This window comes from Camelus bactrianus, chromosome 7, assembly GCF_048773025.1.
Source record: "Camelus bactrianus isolate YW-2024 breed Bactrian camel chromosome 7, ASM4877302v1, whole genome shotgun sequence".
Lineage (NCBI taxonomy): Eukaryota > Metazoa > Chordata > Mammalia > Artiodactyla > Camelidae > Camelus > Camelus bactrianus.
The window spans coordinates 63,230,380-63,250,741 of NC_133545.1; the positions used below are offsets into that span (position 1 = coordinate 63,230,380).

General features: G+C 38.6%; 1 protein-coding gene across 12 annotated transcripts in view; it reads left to right on the forward strand.

Moving 5' to 3' along the window:
- Nucleotides 1-20,362, forward strand: part of MTERF1 (mitochondrial transcription termination factor 1) — a 495,795-nt gene that overhangs the window by 130,343 nt on the left and 345,090 nt on the right. The gene's annotated exons all lie outside the window — the stretch shown is intronic.

Sequence of the window (20,362 nt, forward strand, 5' to 3'; positions counted from 1 at the left end):
ACAAGTTGGTTTTAACACTGGTGAGACTTTCTGTGGGGGAGTGTGGAGGTGTATTTTGCATTTTCTTCCTCTAGCTGGTGAGTGACCTTGAAAAATCAAGATAGCCTCAAGACCTCATCCTCAGGCCCTGTGGGAGCCACGATTGCTTGTCCCACTTTCACCATGCTTCTCAACGCTTCATGTGCTCATTGTTGTAAATGTAACTGCGGGGCTGTTCCTCTTCTCTCTAATGGAAGGGAAAGTGGGTACATAGTCCCAGCACAACAGATTCAATTAAGCTAAATTATAGAATGTTGAGGCCCTACAAAAGACATGTTAAAAATTAGCCACATTTTAAAGTTTGCATTTAGACGTCTTTGCAAAGCTTACTACGCACAAGATGTGGTTCCAAGAGCTTTATTACTTTATTTAATCCTCCTAGAACTTTACATAAGTCTTGTTATCATACCTGTTTTAAATGAGGAAGCTGAGGCACAGAGAGGTTAAGTAATTTGCCCAAGGTGACACAGCTCATAGGAGGCATGTGTAGAATTTGAATCCAGACTGTTTCTGAGCCTTTGGGTGTGCCAAACCATTCTACTACACTTCTCAGAGCAAGCGGTATGAATATTTCATAGTGAATTACATTAATTTTAGAGCCCCTCTGCTGCATTTTCTTATAATCTAAAGAAATGAATAATTTGCAGCTACTCACAATGTCTAATGGGTCAGAAAAGTTTTGGTCCCACTCAAGTGCCCTCTGTGACGTGCTACAGATGCCCTCTTCTCCAGATTTAGCAGCCTTTATATAATGGTCCTACCAACACTTAAACCAATATTTAAACCAAAGCTACAAATGATTCTCAGACCATAACGAGAAGTTCTGGGATCCTGGAACATACTTGGGAGAGTCAGGATAGAGAATAAAACAGAGTTCAGTGTGTCCTTCCTAAGACCTTGGAAAAGTTATCAGTAGTCCCAATGACTCTCACATCTTGTGGCTTTGGAAAGCAGAAGAAATAGACAGAGGAAGATGCAATTCAGAAGGTCAAGGATAATGCTTTTTATGCTTTAATGTGCTTATGAATCTCCCAGAGATCTTGTTAAAATGCAGATTCTTTTTTGTAGGTCTGGGATTTGTCCAGAAATTCTGAATTCTATTAAACATCTAGGTTTTGCTGATGCTGTTGGCCCATGGGTCATTATCTGATGCAAGGATTTGTAATCAACCAGCAGCATCACCTTCACCTGGAATCTTATTAGAGATGCAGATTCTTGGTTCTACTTAAAGTTCTTTGAATCAGAATCTATAGTTCAACACAATCTCCAGGTGATTTATATGCACTTTAATTATTTGAGAAATACTGGTCTAGAGTATTCTTCACATGATGAAAATGGACATAAATCATTAAACATACCTGCAAATATATTACTACGGTGGGAAGGAAGACAGGGAGTATAAAGTTCTCATTAGAGCCTTTCAAATACCTCTTTTCTTGTGATCACATCATAGATGGAAAAGCCCCTGGAATGCCTCCATTCAAAGCTCATTTGCAAAAGTTTGTAGAATCTTTCATTTAAGAGATATTTTCAACTCAAGTTGTTTCTCCTTTAGGATTGAGCTATAATCCAAACACTTGAACATTCAGAATTTGGAAGAATAACAAGAGTCCTGCCATCTCTGGATGGCAGAGTCCCAAGTTCTGAGTCACGTACAGAATGCTCTATGGCACTGTCAGCCTGTACTGGGGGTGGCCACCACCTTGTACCATCCAAAGATGCCGATGGGCTTTCACTGAATACTGACCCTTCTCATACACATACCCAGGCCCTTATGGGGGCAGAGGAGTGCAGATCCAACCTCTTCCCTCAATATAACCAGGCTGCCCCAGGTGGCAGCTGTTGTGGGGCAGGTGTTGACTGGTGTGCCAGCTGTAGGGGAAGAGTGGGGACTGGGAACCCATCCCAGGAAGGTGGAGAGGTGGTGGGAAGTGGGACTAGGCCAAGGCTTGGAGCCCCCCAAACATGTTCCATTCTCCCTTTGAACTTCACTTGCAAAACACAAAATTCAAAGATCAAATCATGATAAGAATTTTAAGACAGTAGTTGCAGAGCATTAAGCCTCATGTGCAGGACCTTCTGAGCATGGGGTCCTGTGCAGCCACAGTGTCTAAATTCCCATGAAATTGGCCCTGACTCTGGAAATTGCCTGGCGTTTTTGTGTTTGGGGAATTTACTCAGACTTGCTTGTGCTGGGTCTGTCTGAAAGGCTAAATAATGTTTATGCTAACCAGATAGTCTAATGCAGTGGTCCTTCATGTATGGGCCTGGCCCAGCAGCATCAGCGTCACCAAAGAACATGTTAGAAATGCAAATTCTTGGGCCCTGCTTCCAAGTGTGGAAAAAGACTCTCTGGGAGTGGGGCCCAGCAACCTGTGTTTTTAACAAGCCCTCTTGGTGATTCTAATGCAGGCAGACATTTGATCTAATGGTTCTCATCTAGTAGTTCTGAAACTTCTTGCTGAGGAAGATTTTTTTAAATCACAAATTATTGCTGCAGAATTCTCAATAGTTATTTGGAGGTGGTAGTGGCAATGAGTTATGGGCCACATGGATATTCACTATTTTTGCATGTTTCTTCCAGTAGGAAGGATCTGTGTCAGTGGCTGAGAGTTGCAGGCTCATAATAGCTGTTTGGAGGTGGTAGAAGGGGTATGCATTGGAGTAAATCAGAGGATGGGTGAGAGAGACAGAGAATCTTTAGCAAAGTGGCTTTGTGTTGGGCTTCAGCCCCAGAGACATCTGCTCAAATCTCACCTCTTCCTCTAACCAACTGGTGAGACCTCAGAAGAATTATTTACTTTCTCTGCGCCCTGATATCTTCAGCCATAAAAATGGAGATAATAATAGTGAATCCTACTTCCCGGGGTTTGTGTGAAGATTAACTCAGCTGATGAGTGGAATTCTTTATTATGGTGCCTGGCACATAGCACTCAACAGGTGTTAGCTATTATTCAGGGAATAAAATTATTGTGTAGTAGTCTAATCACATGGTACAGTTACATATATATTAATTTTATTGGTAGTAGTGATTATTTAATATAAATGGAAACATCCTATTTCCATAAAAGTCAATGGAATATGTACATATGTGACTTGTAACAGTTGTGTTATCAGACCCTCTTCTCCTTCTTAGAGGGTTTCCAGGATTCCACCTGACCCACTGGAGGTTTAAGTTTTCTTTCTTCCTGAAGGACTAGCAGCTCAGTTCTTCCCTAGCATTAGCTTACTTTTGTGCTGAGCATACATTATTGGAATTTCATAGGCTTTCTTCCTCTTAGCACCTATGTATTTTCTAAGTCAATGATTTGCAAAGTAAAAAGGATTCCCTTAGGTAAATATTTGCTAGGCGGGTCCATCTTGCCCTGTTTTCTGAGCAGGGGCAAAGGCTCCATTTAAGCCTGGTGTGGACGAGAATGGTGGTATATCTGTTTGCTGCTTGCTACTTGCCCCATCATCACATTAGTTGTAAGGCAAGTGGAATTTTCCCTGCTCCGATTTATGTGGGTCTTTTTTTGTGTTTTGGTCTGAAAACCAACTTCAGGCTAATTGTATTCTTCTTATTGAATAATAAATGAAGATCAAGGTCTGCTTGGCTCTGAATACAAGCCAACTGGAGTGTGAGTTAAATATCAAGGCCAATAGGCATTTTCTGCAAATAAACACTGCTTTTAGATTAGTTACAAGCCAAACAAAAAAAAAGCAATAACAACAACAACAAAATAGCCTGAACCACAAATGATTCAACAGTAAAAGAACACTCTCTTTAAGGACTTTCAGTCCCAGGTGGCATGCATCTGGATGCCTTTAGTGTTGCAGGACTTTTAATGCTATGGGCTGAAAACATTACATCCCAGCTCTCCGTGGTATCGATTTCCCTCACACTGATTTAGTGTCGGGCCTCTTGGCATATCTCTACCACTTCTAGCGGCTGCGCTTTGGCCCCAGAAGGCTTTATTTAATGAAAACTTGGGGCTTATACTGTGAGAAAGCTGCCCCAGGAATTGAAGTTGTAGACATCCCGATGGAGAAAACATGAAGACAAGAGCCATGTGCTGGGTCTGTCCAGGGGAGGGGATGATGATATGAAGCCTCCACTAAGGTATTTGTTTTAAAGAAAAGAGGGAGCAGCAGCCCTCAAACGATTGTTAAAAGTTAACAGAAGCTCTTGTTACTGAAAGATAAAGTGCTTACATGAAATATGTACAAAAGTTGCACTGGGAGAGGAAGTCAGAGGGGAAGAGAGTCACGTCTTAGAATTTTGGAGAAGACTGTCTAGCTGTGTATTAGAGCCTGGTTACAGACAGTGATGGCCTTTGGGGAGAGTTAAACTGGATGAGTTTTTAAAAAATGTACTTTTTATTTTGGAACAACTTTGGATTTACAGAAAAGTTGTGAAGATAGTACAGAGAGTTCCCAAAGGTCCCACACTCAATTTTTCCTATTAGTAACATCTTACATTACCTACATTACTGTGGTACATTTGTTACAACTAATAAGTGAATATCGAAAAATTATCATTAACTAAATCCGTACTTTATTTAGATTTCCTTTGTTTTTACCTAATGTCCTTTTTCTGTTTCAAGATCTCATCCATATTGCATTAGTTATCTCATCTCCTAAGGCTCCTCTGGGCTTTGATAGTTTCCCAAACTTTCCTTGTTTTTGGTAATTTTGACAGTTTTGAGGAGTACTGATCAGATATTTAATCAAATGCCCCTTAGCTGGGAACATGGGATTTGTTTCATGCTTTTCTCATGATTAGACTGGGATCATGTGATTTTGGGGAGGAAGACCACAGAGGTTAAGGGCCATTTTCATCATATCATTTCAAGGGTACATGATGTTGTCCACATGTCTTAGCACTGTTAATGTAACAGTAACATTTTCAGTTGAAGACTCTGATTGAATTGGAGCAGGGATTGAGTGTTGGGAATTAAGAATATTTTACCTTCCAAATGTGGTATTTTTCAGTGGAAATTAAAAGGGGCACATTAAAGAACTATCAGTATTAACGAAACACATTAATACCTATGTGATGATGATTTTTACGGGGAAAAAAATGTTAGTTTTTCTTCTCACAAAGAAATCGTAAAAACAAGCGCATGGGGGGAAGAATGAAACATTTGACCCCAGTTCCAGTTGCAAACTGAAGAGGTTCCAATTTCTCAAACTAATTTTTGTTGAGCTAGCCTTGTGTGGGAGCAGATCTCGAAACCGTAAGTCTGGCACTGAGACACTCTACCCATTCAGAAGTGAATCAATAACAAGAGAGATTTTGGAGCTTTTCAAGTAAGCTCTGTTTGCTCCAGGGTATAGGTCTTCAGGAAGTCTGTGTCAAGGATTTTGTGCAGTTTGTATAAGCATTACACTTTCAGGCCCTCACGCCCCAGAAATTATGTGTTTGGTACTTTAGTGAAACTAGACAATGTTTATCATGGCTCAGGCTCCAGAGTCTCCCATTTGAGTAATTGGAGTGACAATAAGCATGTAGGACTAAAATGCATTCCTGCTGATGCTGATGGCAGTGGACAACCTTCCAGGTTGTTGAATGTCCCAGATAGGTGTCTTCTGTTTGGAATGGTTGGGGGAAGAGTATGAAAGGAAGTATATTAGTTTTCTAGGGCTGACAGACAAAGGTCCACAGCCTGAGTGGCTTAAGCAACGTAAATTTATTTTCTCACAATCCTTGGGGTTAGAATTCTGAGATTCAGGCATTGGTGGGGTTGGTTTCCTTTGGAGGCCTCTCTCCTTCCCTGGCTAGTGGCTGCCTTCTTCCTCTGTCTTCACGTGGTCTTCCCTCTGTGTGTGTCTGTGTTCTAATCTCCTCTTCTTATAAGGAGACTGCATTAGAGCCCACTCTAATGACCTCATTTAGCTTTAATTCCCAATCTAAAGGCCCAGTTTCCAAATACAGCCACATTCTGAGGTATTGGGGTTTAGGGCTTCAACTTACAAATTTTGGAGGGACACAGTTCAGCCCATAACAGGAAGGGTAAAGGATTTTGGTAAAGAAGGCACATCCTACCCTCCAGGCCTGGGTTTCCAGGAGCCCAGGATGACTGACATTTGATGCTTACTTTTGGCTGGGCTGGTTGAGAGGATTGTAACAGTGGAGAAAAATGTGAAAGGGAGCACTTCACGTGGGGGAGAAAACATGCTGTGTAATACAGCTTTGTCAGGAGCCTGTTTCCGGAAGTTACCTGTGGCGTTTGCATAGCTGTTCTGTCATTGTCCACACCGGCAGCCTGAAGGCTGATTTCCTGGTGAATTCTCACCTAATTTCCTTTGCATCTGCCTTATAAGTGCTAGTTTCGTTCCTGAACTTGAAAAAATGCATCTGCTTTTATGCTGATTTATTAATTTGCAACGAGAAATATAATCATCCAGTGGACTTGGAGACTCCAGCTACATGACCAGCATGTGTTTTCCCGGTAGGCAGATCGAAGCGGGGAGCCAAATTATCATCAGAGGGCAGCTTGGTGAGCATGGAATCAGGCCAGGGGAGTTAGTTATGAGATTTGACATTCCTGTGCTTTTTATTCTTCAAGCCAAGCAACGCTGAGCAGCACAGACTCGCCACATGGGGCTGGCCGTCTCTGCCCTTGCTGAACTCTCATAAAGTATGAGGAGCTCAACCATCTCCTACTCTGAAATGCCTTGATTTTCCCCTTCTTCCCTACCCTTGTAGTACTTTATGCGAAATGTATATTTTGCATGTTGTGTTGTGGTTATTTACTCACCTGCATCCTCACTGAGTTCTGAGAAACTTGAGTGAAGGGACTTTTTATTGTGTACAGTGCATGGCAAATGGTCAGGGTTTGATAAATATTTGACTGACTAATGGAAGCAATCATTATGATAATTTACATTACGCTAGGGCTTTATATATTTTTTGTTTTGTATTTGCTTTGTAGTTTTAAAACATTTTCCAGTAAACTGGTCCTAAGGCATGATCCTATATTACACTTACAGCTGTGAAATGAGACAGGCAGATGAAAACATGCTTAGAGGTGAAATGACTGAGCTAACTCTCGGTTAGTGCACTTTCCACCAAGCCTGTTTGTCTTTGGAACTGAATTTTGTCTCACTTCTGCCCACCCCATATTTGCCCCATAGACAAGGATGCCTATGCTTGGGCCTTCTTCCTACATTCTTAGTTTGTCTTTTCCCCTTCCCTTAGGAGGCCACAGCCTTCTGAACGCATGATGTTCTTCTGAAGGCACTTTCCTGGCCCTGTCTTCCTGGGGAGAGTTCCACTCCAAAATCCGTTTCCTCCTTTTTTGAGTCACCATCCCTTCCTCATGCATCTCCCTTCCAATTTCCAGGTCAATCTCACATTCCCTCAGAAACCTAGTCTTAAGGGGAAAGTAATATGATTAAGTTTAATTTACACTAAGATGTTAATGACCTCCTAGAAGTATTTGCATTTTAAAATTTTAAGAGTGAATTCCTTATAGCACAATTCTGGAAGCTGCCTGCATCTTACCATATTGGTATCTCTCTCTCTCTCTCTCTCTCTCTTTCTTTCTTTCTCTCTCTCTCTTTCTCTCTCTCTCTCTATCTGGAACATATATATGCATGTTTATGATATACATGTGTATATAAACATATGTTTGTGTGTTTTTGTGTGTGTTGACTTGTGTTAACACTATATTTGGTAAGATTTCCTGGCCTTTAGAAGCTATTTTTTCTTTCTTTTTAAAAGACATTTCTATAGCTTGCAGTTCAGATGCTACCATGAATGAATTCTTCAGATGATCAGCAACTAGTCATTATAACCTTTGGGGAGACATAGCGCTTCATGGATGAGTCATTAGTTCTGGGACCAGAGAACAAATCTGAAGGACCTTTTAATATCTTATAATTAAATACATTCTGCAGCTTGAAGATAAACATGCTGATCTGACAATGAGTTAAGGAAGTTTATCAGCATTTGTGCACCTGCAGCGTTACACTAAAAGACATGACTTCATTAAAACTCACTGTGCTTGTGAGAACAACGAGGAATGGTCGTAGGTGTAAAAAAGAAAGGCACTATTAGATGGCGGCTTTAAGCTCATCTTTGAAGGGATGAACTCATTCTATCTGACATGTCCAGCTGTGCAAACAGCAGCACCGAGTGAGCTGCAGTTAGCTGTACTAATACATAGGATTAGAACAGAGGTTGGGCCACATATAAATGATGTGAATGCTTAATATACTTGAACGCTATGAATGCTGCACAGAGTGGGAATGCGAGCCCCAGAAGTGACAGAAGACATTTTGCTAACTGTCATGAAACGAGATTGTATTTTCAGGGCCTTCTAGGAACATTTCTCTTGCCAGAGACTTTTTGCCTTTTGAGGCCAATGTTTCCTAGGATGAAAAAACAATACAAAACATCAATATCTCAAAAAAATTCATAGGGAGATAACAAGTGTTGCCAGTTACCATTGTTCTCTGATAAAATCTCAGAATGAGGAAACTCTGTGTGTGTGTGTGTGTGTTTGTGTGCATGCGTGTGTGTGTTTGAACTTCACCTGCAATATCCTTTTAGACTACAGAATAGGTAGGTGGGGTGAGACTTAGAGTTCAGGCAACAGGTACCCAGCCTGGGCTAGAAGACCAGGTCATGAAGGTACTAGAAAGTGAGTTGAAAGGAGCAGAAATCAGGCTCCAGAGGCCTTGGCAATAATTAGAAGGTCCAGGAGCAAGACAGAACTTGACACTACACTGACCTTGTCTGAGGATGTGTCGGTGGGAATAGATTCTTTATGTGAGTAGTCTAAGCTGAGAATTGGGCAGATGGAGGGGAGAGTATAGTGGAGGGAACCCAGCGAATTCCACACATCTGCAGACATCCTCAACCCTCCTGGAACTGCCATAGAAACCAAAGAATGGAGGGTTCCATAATACCTCCTTCCTTATCTCTCTAAGACCTCAAATTACTAGTTATCTTTGAAACTTTTCTGAGTAGTGGGGAATATCTATAGGTGGATTTCTCTATTAGTCTTAGGACCTGATTATTGTGGGTTTCGCTCATGTACCAGGGCCTTAACCAATTGCATCTCTTTGAGAGGTGGTCTGAAAACATCACTCTTCCCCATTTGATTTACATTGTCAGAAAAGCCTTTAATGCAGTATACATAAGTGATCCTAGAAGACCAGGAGTTAATCTCTATGAAATTCTATGAATTTCATTACAGTCTATTATTTCTATAAATTTCAATGAATTTCAATGAATTTCTAAAAATTGCATTGCAGTTTATTATTATACTTTTCTTATTTCAGTCATGTTTCAGAAAACATATATCATCTCTTTGTCCTTTTTTGTAGAATGCATGGCAAGAGCTAAAACAGTCTGTTTTTGAAGAAAGTTTAGTTAGATAAAATGTGACCCTGAGATACAGTCAGAGATGAGGTGAAAGATACAATTCCATGTTGCAAATGGAATATGGTCTTTTTGCATCGGGTCTTTTCATAAATATAGGTAAATTCTCATGCATAACATCATAAATGCCTAGTTGATGTCTCTAAGTAAACTATAAATTCCATTAATAATTTTGTTTGCTTCTTTTTACATCCCCTGTAAACTGACACAATAGTCAGCATGGTATGCAAATGTGAAAAACACATAACAAGCACAGTACTAGCTTATGAAATTCTCTAAATCACATCACACTCAGTCAACTCCCTTGGCAGTATTATCCAGTCCTGTCCGTTTCATGCATCACAGGCAATAAAGCTCAGGATTTATTGGCAGGTTGGTCAATAAGTTACTGAAGTTAATCTTCATTTAATGAATCATCAGCAAGGGAGATACACAGATGACAAATGTTCAGTTTTCAGAAATCTCTTGCCCAATCTGTCTCTCTTCTGTCTGTCTTCCTAATTATTGATTTAACGTATGAGCCCCTCCTCCCAGTTCTTCAGCCAGCACCCTTGGGAGTTCAGCCTTTTGAGGATGTTCTCATTAGAGTCAATAATTCACCATGGCATTTTATATAGTGCCCTGAATATCTATAAAGCTGTTCTTTCATGCTGTACATCCTGGGGTGCTCAAATAATTAATTTGACTAGCTGTAAAGAACAATACCTTCTATTGTGAGTGGTATTAATGTATTATCCACAGAGGCACATGTATAGACGTGGCTGGGAGACATGCTCTGCAGGAGAGTTTCTCAAGAGGATTTAAATGTTAGAGTCAGGTAGTTCTGTTCTTGGACCTATATGGAGACATAAAGTTAATTCGATTTAGAATTAGTCAATTGCTAATAGATCCAAATAATTTCTTATCCTAATTTTTAAAAGTAAAAGAACTCTTAGAAGTAGTTTATTTAGAAGTAGTTAAATTGCTTGCTTGAAATAAAGCATTCTGAAAATATACTACTGAGATCCAGGAGAAAATCTCAGTGTTCTGTCTCTCCCAGTGATTCAGAACCTTTCTGGTTTTAAAATAGATATCTGTATGAAAGTTAAAGACTTTTACTTAATTCATATGAATGAAAACTATTCATATCTTAATTTAGCTACCTAGAAAAGGTGATAACAATACGCCCATTAACATTTTAATTATTGCTAAGTAAAATTACAGATGCTTATTTCATTTGTAGCAAATCAGCAATAATTTAGATAAATTTTAAAAGTATCTTTCAAATTCCTGTGGTATAATTGAGTCAAGGATCTCAGATTCAAATTTCAGCTCTGCCAGTAACTATCTGGGTGGCTCTGAGTAAGTCATTTCAGTTAACCTAGCCTCAGTTTCCTAAGGCCTATAAAATAGAGATTACTTCCTTCCAGTACTAGTATTCTATATTTCTACTTGTGATCGTCACTTAGACCTTCAATAAATGAATCACTCACTCAATTGGAATAGAAAAATTCAATAGCCATTTTTTTTTCTGAATAAATCCTTCTGGCAAGAGATATTTATGGATCCAACAGATGAATGAGTTATTGTCAAAAAACATATATTTCCTTGCATGAGACTTTTCCAGGCTGAAATTTTTGCTTTACAGGAAACTGGTTTAGGAAACTCAAGCCAGATTGTAGATCTATTTATTTTTAGATCACAGTGTAAAAACTTCAATTGGAAAGCTGGGAACAGTTCTTAAGTATATTTTGTCCAGCTTTATTGATATATAATTGACATATTGTATAAGTTTAAGATGTATAACTTGATTTGGTACACTTGCAAAATGATGACCACCATAGTATTAGCTAACACTTCCATCCATCACAGAATTATCATTTCTTTTTTGTGGTGAGAACATTCAAGATCTACTCTCTTAGCAACTTTCAGGTGTATAATACTATCACCTTGCTCTTCATAGCTCCCCAGAACTTGATTCATCTTATAACTGGAAGTTTGTACCCTTTGACCAACATCTCCCCATTTCCTCCACCCCTACTCCCTGGCAATCACTTTCCTACTCTCTTTTTTTAAGAGTTTGACTTTATTAGGTTTCACATATAAGTGAGATCGTACAGTATTTGTCTTTCTCTGCCTGACTTATTTCACTTAGCATAATGCCCTCAAGGTTCACCCATGTTGTTGCAGATGACAGGATTTCCTTCTTTCTCATGACGGAATAATATTCCATTGTGTATATACACATCTTATTTATTTATTTATTTTTATTTTTAACATTTTTTATTGAGTTATAGTCATTTTACAATGTTGTGTCAAATTCCAGTATAGAGCACAATTTTTCAGTTATACATGAACATACATATATTCATTGTCACATTTTTTTCCCACTGTGAGCTACCACAAGATCTTGTATATATTTCCCTGTGCTATACAGTATAATCTTGTTTATCTATTCTACATATGCCTGTCAATATCTACAAATTTTGAGATCCCAGTCGGTCCCTTCCCATCCCCTGCCCCCTTGGCAACCACAAGTTTGTATTCTATGTCTATTGAGTCTGTTTCTGTTTTGTATATACAACGTCTTTATCCATTCATTCATTGATGCATGTAAATGTAGGTTGTTTGCATACCTTGGCTATTGTGAATAACGTTGCAACAAATCTGGGAGTGCAGATGTCTTTTTGAGATCTTGTTTTCATTTCCTTTGGATATATACCCAAAAGAAAGATTGATAATATGGTATAGTTCGATTTTTAATTTCTTGGGAATCTCCATACTGCTGCTTTTCATAGTGGCTATGCCAATTTACATCCCCACTAACAGTGTCCAAGGATTTCTGGGAGCAGGTCTTAAGTCAAAAGAACAGACCTGGAATCACAGCATCCACAGGCTTTAGCCACACATACCAGCAGGGCAGGCAGTAAGCTGGTGGACAAAAGATGTTGCTCCAGAGACCAGAGGCATCAAAGTACACTATACCTAACCACCTAAGGACACTTCCACCTGGTAACTCAAGCCGCACTCCTTTGCTCCATCTGTGAATGCCATCTTGAATGAAAGCAAAGAGGTAAGACTGAAAATTCTGAGACTGAGCTTTCTTCCCTGGAGAAACCAAGCACAACTTCAACCAAATTGGACATTTATTAATTTTTCTTACCTATCACCTATCAGGTGGCAAAGATCTGTTTAGTTATAGACAAAATAAAAGAGGCTGCGTTTCTAATTTTTTTGCACATCCAAGTACATTAAATTTGTGTTCCTGCTGTGGCACAATAGATTATATAATGACTACATTTTATAGACTAAAACAGCCCTCCAAATTTGACATTGGAATCTTAAGCAAAAAAAGACAATGTTTCTCACACATTTAATCAGATTTGTCACTTAAAGTCCTTTGTCTCCAGGCATATCAATCCGGGGACTATTCCTAAGAGCCCAATTGGCACAACTTTTTGGAGTTAATAAAATTGTGTTCCCACTGGTTTCCATTACTGTTTTGTGCACAATTCCCCACTGAGTATTTGATGAATTTCTACTCCTTGGGGGCCCCAATTTTTTTTGTGTGTATGCTGAGGATCCATAAATCTTGTCACAGGGAGGAAGATGATTTCCTCTGATAACATCCCCCTGGCACCTGAGGAGCTTATCACAGCCCTTTATTTGGCTGTTTCTGTTATGTTGGCATGGGTCCAGAACACTGGAAAAGAAAAGGTTGTGCTTTTACAGGGAACATTTTATTCCCTCTTGGGAAAAATGAACATGACTCAATGTCAGGAAAGGAAATTCTTCATACAAATAAAGAGAATGAACATCTGCCTACCTCTTTTAATAGTTAAACCACATTTAATGGTCCTTTTGCATTTTATTTTCTTGAGGTGTTCAAATTATTTTAGAAAATCTGACTTCTTTGAAACCAGACCTCCCACAACCTTTTTGTCAGGAGGGACTATTTTTACCCCCAGAAGAACTAGATGATGATGAAGGCCAAAATGGTGAGGTCCAGCTGAGTGTTGGTTGGTGGGAGGAAGATTTCTGAAATAAAGATCCTGAACTGGGGTGCATGCTGAACTTTCTCCCTGTAGAGAAGCTGAAAGGGGGATGACAATTACTAAAGATTGACCAGGTAGGGCATCTGAATTTATTCATAGGTCTCAACCTATTGGATGGGAACTTTGTTATTAAATAGTCACAAAAACCACATTATGATCTGGAAGGTGATGGCATGGTACCAGGAGGAATTGGAGGCAAATCCAGTACTCAGTTTACTTTTGTCTTACCGTTGTTGTCATTCCTCGTCTGAATATCCTCATTTCCTAATAGAACTATAAGTCTAGAGTATAGGGACTGTGTTTTATTTTAAGTATTTTTAAATTACTTTTTAAAAACTCCTTGGAGTACTTAGCTTTGCTCCAGGTATCTGCTCAGTAATATTGTAGATGCTCCATAAACATCTTTGATTTGCCTGGTGTGTTGTCTAAAGGTAGAGACTCATTGACTCCAATTCAGTAGTTCATGTGGGTTCCAAGGACACCCCTACTTACCAGATTAGGGGCAGTAGCATATTTTACTTTAGCTTCTCCTCTGCAGTGAAAACACATATTTGTTAATGATCAAGGTAGAGAAGAATTTTTTTGCCCCCTGTTTTCTCCAGACTCTGGTTTATGCTTAATTTCAAAATGAAGCATGCTTCATGTTGCAGAGACTACTACTTGTCCACTAAAATCCCTCTCCACGTCTACCCTCCTTAGTAGTTGAGCTCCTATTGTTTTTTGCAGGGTTCATAAAATCTGAGAATTAAAATATTATAATCCCTAGCCTCCCTTATGGTTAGATGTGGCCGCGTGACTCAGCCTTGGCCAATGGACTGTAAATGGAAGTGCAGCTTTTGGATATTATCTTTAATAGGAGAGGGAAAACCTTTCTGCCCCTCTTTCCTCCTTCTTTCTGCCTGGAATGTGGATGTAAAGGCTTGAGCTCTGCAGCTATCTTAGATCATTATCTTGGGAATAGAAGCCATGCGTGCAAAACAACAAGGTAGGAGAGGCTGGACATCCTGACACCATGGAGTTTCCATATCATTCCTGGAGACCATCTGCCTATGGACTTCTATATGACAGGGAGATAAACAACCACATTGTTTAATAGTTTTATTTTTTATTTTAATTCTAGTTATAACTTAGTTTTAACTGATATGGCCCCCCAAGCTAGCTGCCTTTATTCAGTCATCAACCACAATTCTATTGTCTAAAACAAGATGTACTTGCTTTATATAACAGATAAGTTCCTAAACTTTTTTTGGGGTGAATCTGAAGATATTTAAAATATAATAATAGGGGGTTGTAGTTTAAAGAAACCAAATAGGACATTCTTTTATGAAGGATTTACATGTTTTTGCTGTTGCTGTGGTTACAAAATGTTTTATGTTCTAAATCCTGGAACAGAAAAAAAGGACATTAGTGGGACTACTGGTAAGATCTGAATAAAGTCTGTAGTTTGGTTTTGGTTCACAGTATTGTACCAATGTTCTTTTCTTAGTTTTGATAATTGTACTGTGGTTATGTAGGATGTTACTAGTAGGGGAAGCTAATTAAAGGGTATATAGAAACTCACTAGTATCTTTTTTTGTGCAGTAAAACGTACATAAATGCCATGTACCATTTAAACCATTTTAAAGTATACAGTTGTAGCATTAAGTACATTCATATTATTCTTAAACCATCACCATTATCTGTCTCCAGAACTTTTTCATCTTCCCAACTGCAATTCTGCACCTATTAAACACTAACTCCCCATCCTCCCCCTCCCCTGGCAGCCATCATTTTACTTTCTGTGTCTGTGAATTTGACTACTAGATACCTCATATAAGTAGAATAATACAGTATTTTGTGACTGGCATATTTCACTTATCATAATGTCTTTAAGGTTCATCTTTGCTGTAGCATGCATTAGAATTTCCTTTAATTTTAAGGCAGAATAATAATCCATGTTTTTTATTTTTTAGTAAGTTGTGATTACATTATATGTAATTACATATAACTGCATTCTACTTTTTCACATAACAGAATTCTTTCCTGGATTATTAATAGTTTATCCTAAAAATGATTTTAAATGGGTATATAATATTCCATTTTGTGTCAGCCATTTTTCACATTTTAATGTTTTATTTAAATAATTTCCCATTTCCCACACTTATAACCAACACTCTGGAGAACAATTTTTTTTTATCCAACTGGAGAGCATTTTTCACATAATAATTTTGGGTCCATTCTGGATTATTTGTGAATTGTTTGTTCCATGTCCTTTATCCATTATCTCTTGAGAGTTCTAGTGTTTTTCTTACTAATTTATCTAATAAAGATGTAAATCCTTTAAGATAACAAAACAGATTTTCAACATTTATTCATACATAATTATAAATATACTTGTATTATGAACCAAAAAGACAACAGTGTTATAATAAATCCAATCCCCTGGTCATCTCAATGGGAAATTAATTTTGGTTTTATGTGTGCAAGATAAACCTTATTCATAAATAGACTGAATATTTTACTTAAAAAAATCACGCTAAATAGTTGATAATGTTGAGAATCACAACTTTAGTGTTTTAGAAAATTAGTAATATTTTACCCATTACAATCACCCTTCTTAACCAAGACTAATTTTTTTTTTATCAAGATGAAGATTTAGGGAAAATTAGAAATGGAAGTTTTCCACTTTGGAGGCAGTTATTCTGAAATCTTAAATATTATTGCATTTCAAGATGTTTCTATTTTCACTTGAAAAGAGAAGCCTAAAGGAAGGGAAAAAAACATAAAATCCTTTGCTCTTGGGCCTTTGAAAAACGACAATTTCTATTGAAAAGAATATTTTTTAAAGATATGTGCACCACAAATAAATAAGGAATTTTTGAGTGGAATTGGATTTTTCAAAAGCACTGAAATGTTCAAGAGTTAAAGCAACTGTTAGACATTTCCCCAAATGGAGTCCGAGGTGAGTAATTGTGAAACTAATAATCTGCATGTGAAGGCAGAAGGAAGAGGGATTAATTGGGTGCTTCTTTGGAAGGCAGATTGCAATCACAGCTCCAGACTAGTGTATCCAGAGGGGACTCTAACTCCAGCTGCTGGAAGACACTTAACTTGATGAAGACTTTTCATGCCATCAGGGTGATTTTTAAATTATGTTTGTATATTCATGCTTCAACTGTGTGTACTGCTTTAAGAACTTCTTATTGATACAGTATGTATCATTTTTCTTCCTTTTTCAGAGTAAACAGCTCTGGGGAGAATTTTTCTCCCTAATCTGAAAATTTTAATCCCAGATCAGCTCCTTGAATAATATCTGGGGTTTAATTATCTAGGTTTAAGTATGCCATCTTGGAGCTTCAAAATGATGTTATATAAACAATCTTAAAATATAGCAATGAAGTTGAAAAAATGTACAATGAACGATTCTGTAAACTTAGGACACTAGTAGTAGTTCAGAAAAGACACAAGGAGAAAAATTTCTTTAATGCAATAGACTTTTCAGCAGACTTTTAGGATATCAGAGGTGGCTATCCACCTAAAATGCCGTTAATAAAGCCCCTTAGAAGCAGATACATAGAACAGATGCTTCTGCAAATCCTTTATATAACAATGAGAAATTTGAAATTTCCAAAGTATATTGAGATGACTTCCCCAGAAGTATGTATGTCTTCATGTCTCTTAAAAGTATGAATGGAACTATTATTTTAGGCTAATTTCAGACATATGGAATGAAGTCACCTAAAGTGATAAAGAGTATATTATTTTGAAAACTTAGAATTTCTTGAGTAAACATGTCACAATAAATGAGTTCTTAATCACCACATTTGTTAGGCATTTAGTCAGTAAAATTTATTAAACATCTCTGTGTGAATGCTGTGTATAAGGAACACTAATAGAGAATCTAAAAATAATATGGTCAATGTAGTTCACTCATTCATCCGTTTATTATGTATTCCCCGTGATGGGTTCCAGGTATACAGAGGTTAGAAATAAAACAAAAACTTGCATTTGATTCTGCTCCTCATAAAGTGTAGAGTGTAGTAAGAGAGACATTAAACAAATAAATAAACATGTAATTTTATGCCTGGTGACAGCTGGTACTATGAATTAGAATAGGAGGAGCTAAGTGAGACTGGGGACATGGAAAGCTTCTCTGAGAAAATATTGTGACCGAGGCTTAACAGATGAGTAGGAGTTAGACACACAAAGAGTCAAGGGACAAATGATCTGAGCAAAGAGATTAGCATGTCCCGAAGGCCCCAGGGCAGGAATGAGCTTGTCTAGTTTGGGAATCTTAGGGCTGGAGCTTGGTGAGTTAGGGTGAGAATAATGGAAACTGAGGCTAGAGAGGAGGATACGGCCTGGGAGGCCATATTATTGTCAGTGCAGGAATGTCAGTGACAAAGTTTCTACAGAGGACTTACATAATCTATAGGTATGACTTTGGGAAGACCCTTCTTGCGGTTATGTAGCAGAAGAATGGACAGTGGAATGGGGAAGATTTGTGGGGAGGCTACCATAGCAGGTCAGGTGGGAGATGAAGGATGCACAAATTAGGTATGAACAGTGGGGAGAGAAAAGACTAGATGGATCAGAGATGTGTTTTGGAGATGGACTTGACAGCACTAGGTGCTGAGGTGGAAATGAGGGCATGGGATGTCAGATGTCAGATGACACAGGGACAGATATGTGCACAGGGCATTCTAGGATCACAGAGGAGGTACACTCAACCCAGATAAGGGTGGAACAGAGGGAGGTTCAGAGAAAGTTTGCCTGAACTGAGTCTTAGAGTACCAATCAGAGTTAGTCAGGTGTGAGGGAAGATGTGAGTCAGGTGGTAAAGTTTCCAGGAAGAGGGGGCACCTGGACAAAGGCAGGGAGGGGAGCGTGTGTGTGTGTGTTGGGGCAGTGTGTGTTCCATAACTGGTGTGGCTTTGTTGGGTGATAAGCTGTGAGACAAGGAAAGGTATGAAAAAAGTCTGGAGAGTGGCCCAGAGACAAATCTCAGGGTCCTGGAACTTCCATGACATGGGAAGGCACTGAATGGTTTTAAGCAGGAGAGAACTGTAGCTGTTTGGAGGAGTTTGCAATAAACCAGGTTTGAACTGGAGTAATGACATCAAAGGTGGCCTGGAGTAGATATGCTCAAGAAATGTATAGGTAAAAGGTAAAATTGGCAGACTTTGAAGACCCACTGGATATGGCAAGTGGGGAAAAAAAAGGAGTCAAAGTTGAAGCTGAAGTTTCTAGCTTGAGTGGCTGGATGAAGAATGTAGGTCTAGAAACACATTCAGGGTATGTGCATGGGAGTGAGGAGGATGATGAGTTTAGCATGTGCTCAGCATAGTATTAGAAACCATATTGGATGCAAAGGTGAAGAAAGCAACCAAATGGTCCTCAAGTGTCTAATTTGTGCAAGGTACTCTGAGTGCTGTAGGAATTTCAAATCTCATTTACCGATGAAGCACTGGGGTGGTTAGAGACTTAGACTGTCTAGGCTGAAGGTCACTATACTCATACAGGAGCCACTGAGCTTAATGAAGGAGCTTGTGGTGAGGAAGAAGTTAAGATGCACACACAAACCCATCACCTTGTAGGATTAAATGCCAAATTATATTGTTATAACAATGGGTGGTGAAGACACTCCAAAGCATAAGAACAGAATGGATGGGAGTATTTGGGAATTAGTACGGAAAGCGTGGTACCACTGTTGAGGTCCTCAGAGCCATTGCAAATGGCAAAGGTAGAGTTTCTGGCTTACATGTCAAGGCCATATAGGTTTTTAACCCCCTTCAGATACGTTATATCCATCAAGATGAGTTAAAATCAGGGAGTTTATTCTTAGTTCTTTTTACTTGCATATGTTCCAGGCAAATAATTAATTGTGCATTTTCATTCCAGAGAAATCCCCATTCCTTTAGTATGCCCAGTCTGATTCTTTTAACAGTTCCCAGTTGTTCTCAAGAATATAACAGTTTTTTAGGGGGTTGGAAACTGATCAGAGGATGACTACGTAGGAGAAGTTACAACAGAGTTGAACAACATGGTTACTTGGTCTGGAAAATTTTACATAATAATGTCAAAGCTTGGTGGTAATTTATACACAACGACCCCAAGCCACTGGCCTTGGGAAGAGTTCCTGCACAACTACTCTTTTGGTGGCATCTGATGCAAAAATAAAGGAGAGAGCTAATCTGCCCAACTAGCATTTATACCAAATCTTGTCACCAGAATCATCACAGCTGACACTGACTTGAAGTTATCCACTGCCAAAGATCTCATAGAGATGGAATAGCTTGGCATCATAAGGACACTCAGCATCCAAGACATGAATTTTAACAACATTTCATTTTAAACATAGTTTATAGTTTATTAGTTCTAGAATGATTGTACAAATAAGAATATTGGTAATTCTGGCTTTTAAATGCTAAGAGCTTAATTTAAAAGAGGATCTTTTGTAACCTTTAAATCCTGACCTTCTGGAACAAGTCTATTTCCATTCTACACATCCTATAGAGATAAGTAAAATTAAAGGCTGAAATGAAGGTGAAATGTCCTCTAGGGTGAAGCCTACCTACTTATGTCTATGTATTAGATCGATCTAGATGAATTTGCTGTTTTTATAGGTAAAAACAGTTTGAATATCAGCAGTTTTATCTGATTCAACCCCACAGTCCTGACATCATTGCAAAAAAATGGCAGTCTACACTTTTCTCACCGGCTTCACAAAAAGCTCTTCCTCAACTTCCTTCGGCAACCCCTTCTATTGTCTTGGAATTTGTTCATTCAGGAAATTCTTATTATTGACCCAAATCCCTCTTGAATTAATTAAAGCCATTTTCCTTCTCCTATTCAGAAATAGCATTGAAAAGTACGGTTTGCCATTGCTTATTTCAACCCCCTTCATCATGTTGAAGACTGTAATGAAGTGTCCGGT